This window comes from Herpailurus yagouaroundi, unplaced genomic scaffold, assembly GCF_014898765.1.
Source record: "Herpailurus yagouaroundi ecotype Mexico unplaced genomic scaffold, PumYag 67692, whole genome shotgun sequence".
In the NCBI taxonomy this organism is placed as follows: Eukaryota; Metazoa; Chordata; class Mammalia; order Carnivora; family Felidae; genus Herpailurus; species Herpailurus yagouaroundi.
In genome coordinates this window covers 7,538-15,159 of record NW_024420492.1, presented here as the reverse complement: position 1 = coordinate 15,159, position 7,622 = coordinate 7,538, and positions in this window count along the sequence as shown.

Here is a 7,622-nt window from a genome sequence, read left to right as displayed (position 1 = left end):
CTCAGGCGTGTTCCATGTACTTGGCCGTTCTAGTGGCACCTCTGGAGTTTTTCCAGAAGTTTGAGATTTACTGAATATCGCAAGTAACGCCTGGGTTTCCTGGGAGGCCCCATGCACCCTATCCTAGGTTAGATGTGCATGGAAATTGAGATCACAAGGCTGGACTGTGAATGGGGGTCAAGTCAATTCCAAACCTTTACTTACACACATCTTTCATTCTGAGCGATCTTTCTGGTCAACACTTTGTGTGGAACCTCAGGACACAGACCTTCTACTGCACGTTAGCACCGGCATGGTTGTCTTGAGGTGCCAGAGGCCTGGGCCCCCAGGTGGGCAGGCACAGCCGAGGCTTCATTTCACACCCACTACTGCCAACACTCCCAGATGTGCCCCATACTGGCACCAGAGGAAGAGCTAGGTATTCTGGTAGAGATTAGATACGGTGCCTAAGACGCTTTTACAGCTAAAGGTAAGGTGGCTGAAGCAAAGAGAGCCACCAGAGACCTCATGCGTAAGAGAGCATGCTCACACTCGCCCCCTACCGTCGAGGTATTATCCACTGGGGGCCATCCATGGGTAGCATCGGGCACTGTCCACTGGAATCCCCAGGCGGGACTGTTTTTATGAGTTAAGCCTTGACCCAGATACAGGACATAGTTGCAGAAGCTGACACATCCCACATACCGTTGCTAAACTCTGGTTTCTGAAGTGGGCCGGGCACAATGGGGCCTCTCCCATGCACCCGGTCTCCCTCACCCTCTCATTCTGGCTTCTTAGCTGCTGCCTCAAAGCTGGGCTCTGGAGCATTTCACATGCATTTCCATTCCTTCTCAACTGACAAGCCACCTGACATGTCCAAGTGTTTTTGTTTTTTTGTTTTTTTGTTTTTGAGAGAGCGAGCGAGCTCGCATGTGCCCATGGGGGAAGAACAGAGGGAGGGGAGAGTCTCTGCAGGCTGATCCTGCCGAAGCTGTCATGGAATGAGGCTTTGTGAGGGAAGACCACACGGAACTGCGAAGCCTACATTCGCAACCAGACATCTGTACCCTGAGCCGCTAGTTTCCTGGTCCCGATTCTGGTCATGACACAACTACAGGGTCATGTCTAGGATGTCACAGGCACTGATAAACTCTCGTCCCTGATCCTTCCTGCCTCTCCCCTTCCAGCCTGAGACTCTGTATCTCACCATTTTCTTCAAAGAGTTGGGCTCCCTTTGAAGGCCCCATGGCCCGCGCAGCCTGAGAGGAGTTGTGTCTGGTTCTTCTCTTGGGAAAGCCCCTGGCCATGGGCTTCATGGGCTCTCCTTATGGGAGAAGCTTTGCGACTCCCCACACGACCACAGGGCTGCCGGCTCTTCTCGGAGCACACACACCATCACCTGGACAAAACCCCATCACTGCCACCTTCCCGTCCCGAGAGAGATCATCCACGGGCCCAGGGAAGAAAGGTGTAGTGTAGATTCCCGGACGGCCAGAGCTAAATTAAAGACGAAAATAAGGAGGCGGTCTGGGTGGCCGGGTAGAACAGAAGGTCAGGAACCCAGAGCCACATCTGGCAGTGGCAGAGAGCACTTCAGAGGCCCATCTGCTCAGGGCGGTGCAGGGAAGTCGGTGGCAGAGCCGCGCAGCTGACACCCGGCCGTGCTGCCCTCAGCCCCCAGCTGGCCTCGCTCTGGCCCTCTCCCGACCAGAAATCCAGTCACATCCGTCTGCTTCGGGGAGGACACTGAGGACGCAGCCCAAGTTCTCACAGCTTCCTGGGCATGCAGTCCCTGCATCCGAGGGCAGAGGGTTCTTGGGCTCTGTGTTGCCAGCTCAGAGCCTGGAGCCCGCTTCAGATTCTGTGTCTCCCTGTCTCTCTGCCCCTCCCCGGCTCACACTCTGTTTCTGTCAAAAATAAACAAACATTAAGCAAATAAAAATAAAGAAAAGCAGCAGCATAATCAGGTTTCTCCAGCTTCTCCCAGATGCCTGTGCCCTCACCTAGGTAGTCTAGGTCCCTCATCTCACTTTCTCTTTACATAATCCCCTTCTCACCGTGATCCCCCAGCTTCTCAGTCCAAATTCTGCACCCGGGTCACTGCCTTCTCTAGGCTTTCTGGATGACACACCCTCACCCAGGCTTGGATGCCCCGTGCAGAATGGTCAGGAATTGCTTCAGCTCCAGAATCTTCTCCTTCAATGCACCCCGGCTGCTGCCGTGAATAGCTGGGTTCCCAGAGCTGGATGAAAGCCTCCTGAGGCCGAGCTCTTGCTAGTAACTGCAGTCTGAAGAGCTAGTGGGGTAGCTCCAACTTGCCACCCCCTCGGAGGGGTCAGATCTGCCATCGGCCATCTGAGAGAATGTGAGCAATACAGAGGAATTCACCCCCAACTGATGGTGAACACTTCCAACAACCTGGAAGAATCACCTCCAGGGAGGCCTCTCTGTAACAAAGTGTAGTCTGGAAAGAGAAAGAGGTGAACGTGAGACTTCATTGCTACCTGATTCTCCTAGTGTAGCAAGAACAGGACAAATGTCTTCTCCCGTTCAAGTCAGGCTGGCCTATGACAGAGTGATGCTTAATGGAAACAGCACTGCCTCTGACCACAGGCAGATCTGCTTTCCAGCCCGGCTTCGCTCCACAATGATTGAGGCAAATTACGCATCTTTTCTGTGCCTCTTTTTCTCATCTGAGGATAATAATACCTAAGTTGCAAGAAAGAGAAAAGGGTTAGAAATGCTATCTGTAAAGCATCTTGCTCTGTGCTTAGCATATAGAAGGTGCAGAGTAAATGGTCTGGGGTGGTAGTGAGAGAAACTCCATCTTACAGGAATTTCTTCAGGGTACCTGGGTGGCTCAGTCGGTTAAGCATCTGACTTAGGCTCAGGCCATGATCTTGCAGTCTGTGGATTCAAGCCCTGTGTCGGGCTGTCTGCTGATGGCTCAGAGTCCTGGAGCCTGCTTCAGATTCTGTGACTCCCTCTTTCTGCCCCTCCCTTGCTTACACTCTCGATGTCTGTCTCTCTCAAAAAAAACAAACATTAAAATTTTTTAAAAATTGTAAAGGAATTTCTTTATGGCATATCTCACCAACTGACATGTATTTATAGATTTAACGTCTGTCATTCTCCTGTAAGATGTAAGGTTCTTGCAGAGGAGGGAACTGGTCTGGTCATTGCTGAATCACAGCACCTCCAGTACTGCTTGGAGTGTATAATTATTCTGCAAATGAATGAATGGGTGAGAAAATGTGAGTAAGACTGGTGTCAACAGAACTGATTAGCTGCCTAGGTGTCAAGTACGTAAGCATTATGAATATAAAATATGAAAAGTGGTCTTTGTTTCAGGTATCTGTTATCTGTCTCTCCTTCTTTTCCACTAGTAATGCGCTAAGCGGGATTTCTGAACCTCAGCATTATTGACATCTTGGGCTACACAGGTCTTTATTGTGGGTAAGTGGGTAGGTAGGGGTATCCTGTGCATTACACGATGAACAGCTGTGTCCATGGCCTCCACCCGATGGATGTCAGAGGTACTGCAGAGTTCTGACAACAACACTGACTCCATCGTTAGGGAGGAAGAGAATCCCAAGCAGGCTTCAAGCTGTCAATGCGGAGAGCCTGACGCAGGGCTCGATCTTACCAACTGATATGAACACCTGAGTGGAAATCAAGGGGCTGACAGTCAAGTGACTGAGCCACCCAAGTGCCCCTGGACTTCTTTACTTTCTACAAATCGAACCCAATTATATAACTACTCTGTCCCAAAGCCCTGCAGACTTCCTGTTGCCACTGGTATAAGGGTTAAACTGTAGTGTAGGGCTAACCTGTAGCTTGAGAGATAGCAGCTTTGTGTTGACACTGTAGCTTGAGAAATAACAGCTTTGTTTTGACACTGAAGGTTAAGAGATAACAGCCTTGCTTTTCGCTTGTAAATTACGCTTCCTACTCTTGTAAATTAGGCTTCACCAATTAAGGGAACAAAAGTTCAAAGAAAAGTGGCATCAGAGCAGGGTCAAGGAGATCAACTGGTTGCGACTTAACGGCAGAAAGTCTAAAATAATCACCCCATCCCGGAACTGTTTCCAACTCATCTGGGAACTACTTTGTTCTGTTCCCAGGTGATGATAAAACGATGTGGTTGGCTATAAAAACTCTATACCCCAGCTGTTTGAGGCCGCACTCTGATCAAAAGTGTTGGTCCCGATCGGTCGGCCTTGCCTCTCATTGCAATAAACTTTGTTGTGAGAGTCACTGGGGCCCGTAGCATTCTGTTTCAGAAGTCGTGTGGATGCAACACTGGGATAAGCCAAGATCTCTGAGTTTACAAGGCCTTCCTCAACATTCAAGGCCCAATCTACCCCTCCAGCCTCACTGTCCACTATCCTATATACATTCTCCAACCAGTACAGGTGAACCAGTCCCAGGTCCTAGAACAAACAGACTCTGGGTTTTCTATCCATAGTGCCTTGGTCCGCTAACCATTTCCTGCCTAGAACACTCTTTTCTCAAGGTCCAACCAGGGGAGGAAGGGTAGCTGAGCCTAGAAACATAGAAAGAAATGCTCTCAAAGGAGAGCACCACCAAAAGGCAAGAAGTCCACAGGATGAGTACCAGTACCGGCACCGGCACCACCACCCCCACCACCCCCACCTTCTTGAACCCTCCTCATGCTTTCAACTCTTCAGCCCTGTCTCCGACTCTCTCTCTCCAGGCGCCTTATCTAACTCCACCTAATACCACGATGTTTCTGGCGGGTTTGTCTTCTCCACGAGTTCGAGAGCTGAGGGCAAGGAGTGTGCCTGAGTGGCCTTCTGAGGCAGTAGGGCCTCGGGGAACGAATGTTTTCTCAGCGTAAATCGCAAGGACAAGAGGCTCAGGGCCTTTCAAAGGCCTCTCCCCTGGGAAACGGACGGACGGGGACCCCGAAGGGAGACGGGCTGGCACGCCGGCTACCTCGTCCCCACGCCTCCCCAGAGGGGCGAGGTCCCGGAACACGGCCAGTCGGTGTCTTCGCGTCCCGACACCCAGGTCGGGAGATGACAGCTATGGGGAGACGCAGGAGCAGCAGCGCCGGGGACCAAAGGAAGAGGAAAAGTCAGCTTCACACGAGCCACTCACCGGCCACGCCACCTTTTCCCTGCGCGCCGAACCAGAAGCTGCCGCGGGGCATGCCGGGACTTCCTGAAGCCCGGACGCAGGCGCAGGGGCTCAACCCGAAAAGAGTGGGACAGGACACGCAAGCGCGGCCTGAAGGACACTTTAATTTGTCTGGTTTCCGCCTTCTGCTAATGGACAGCAGTCCTCACCAGTAAATGGACAGGATCCTCTTGGCGTCAAGCCCTGGGACCAATCACGCTTTTGGAGAGTACCGGGCCCTTGTTAAGGCTCTCCTATTGGTTGCTGTTAAGTGGGTCAGGTGCTTCTGCTTTTTGACTTGGATGGGTTTTCCTTCCAACACTGGTGTTGCTCAGAGCGTTTTACAGATGGGACAGCGACAGTAGTAAGAAAAAAAAAAAAAAAGTCACGCTAGCGGTATGCTAAGGCACAGTTGTAAACACGTTCATACTAAGTAATCCTAACAACCATCCTATTGTTTCGGAAAGGGTTGTTAACATTAGGCAGGGAGACATAAAGGAACTTCAGGGAGGCAGGATGCACCTCCAAGTGGGAGCCTGAAGAAGGGGCAGCGGAGTTTGAGAAAAGAGGATCAGATAAACATATTCCGGACGTGCCTGGGCTGGATGCCGTGCGTGGGGTCTCACAAACTTTCTGATGTTCCAATAAAAAGCCAGGGACCCAGTCAGGACCCCTCTCTCTCGAGAGCTCTATACTTGCCCTCAATAAACTCTTTGCCCACTCCCTTGTCCATGAGATTCATTCTTCGACTCCATGAGAGATAAGGACCAGCGTCTCTCCCACCCTCCTGTAACACTATGAAGTCAATAGTATTACTATTTTCATTCTCTAGAAGGGGAAACCAAAGAGAGTTTTCAAGCGACTGTCTACTGACAGAAATAGGGCTAGAACCTGCTTCTAACCCAGTGATATCTTCCCCGTTTCATATCTTAATATTCCACGAGTACCAATCATTGTCATATTAAAAAGAAATCTCCCCATTCCTTATTTCCCAAGCAACATTCTCTCTCTACAGAGGAAATAACTGTTATTTGTGTGTTTATCTTCCTGTACCTTCATATGCAATTTTGCCCATTTACTTTATCTTGAAGGTTTTCTATTTCAATATATCGACCTCATCTTTCATTTTTAGGCCGTTGCGTTTAGTTATATACCATAATGTATTCAATCCTCAATCATTACTTCTTTGATAGACATTGAAACACTTTCCTAATTTTCACATGTGTGTGTTATTCTAGATGGGAATATTCCGAATATGTTTTGAAGAGGGAGCTGATGGATTGAGATCCTGAGTGTGAGGGCAAGAACAATGGTCTGTGTTTTCTGGACCTTTCATCCATCCACCACTTATGGAGGCACCTTGAAGGATTAGCACTCCATCAGGATATAAATGGAGGGAGGTGTTATATGATATACACTGATAAACCTTCTTAGAGAAAGCATTCCACTATGATTAAGAATAACACACACGGGAATGCATACTGGTGCAACCACTCTGGAAAACAGGGTGAAGTTTCCTCAAAAAATTAAAAATAGATCTACCCTATGACCCAGCAATAGCACTGCTAGGAATTTACCCAAGGAATACAGGAGTGCCTGATACATAGGGGCACTTGTACCCCAATGTTTATAGCAGCACCTTTCAACAATAGCCAAATTATGGAAAGAGCCTAAATGTGCATCAACTGATGAATGGATAAAGAAATTGTGGTTTATATCCACAATGGAATACTACTTGGCAATGAAAAAGAATGAGGGGCGCCTGGGTGGCTCAGTCGGTTAAGCGGCCGACTTCGGCTCAGGTCATGATCTCGCGATCCGTGAGTTCGAGCCCCGCGTCGGGCTCTGTGCTGACAGCTCAGAGCCTGGAGCCTGTTTCAGATTCTGTGTCTCCCTCTCTCTCTGGCCCTCCCCCGTTCATGCTCTGTCTCTCTCTGTCTCAAAAATAAATAAAATGTTAAAAAAATTAAAAAAAAAAAAAGAAAAAGAATGAAATATGGCCTTTTGTAGCAATGTGGATGCTTAGCATAACTGGGGAGCGTTATGCTAAGTGAAATAAGTCATACAGAGGAAGACAGATACCATGTGTTTTCACTCTTATGTGGATCTTGAGAAACTTAACAGAAGACCATGGGGGAGGGGAAGGAAAAAAAAAGTTAGAGAGGGAGGGAGCCAAACCATAAGAGACTCTTAAAAACTGAAAATAAACTGAGGGTTGATGGGGGGTGGAAGGGAGGGGAAAGTGGGTGATGCGCACTGAGGAGGGCACCTGTTGGGATGAGCACTGGGTGTTGTATGAAAACAATTTGACAATAAATTTCATATTAAAAAAAAAATAAAATCCAGATTCCTAAGAACCCCTAAATATAGTAAACCAGACTCTACGAATGGAGCTTGGAAATATGAATTTTAAGTAGGGCAATTACATAATTCATTGCCAAACTGTGACACTTTTAGGGAAAGGGGGCACTATTAGTCATGTTGTAAAAATTGTCATACAC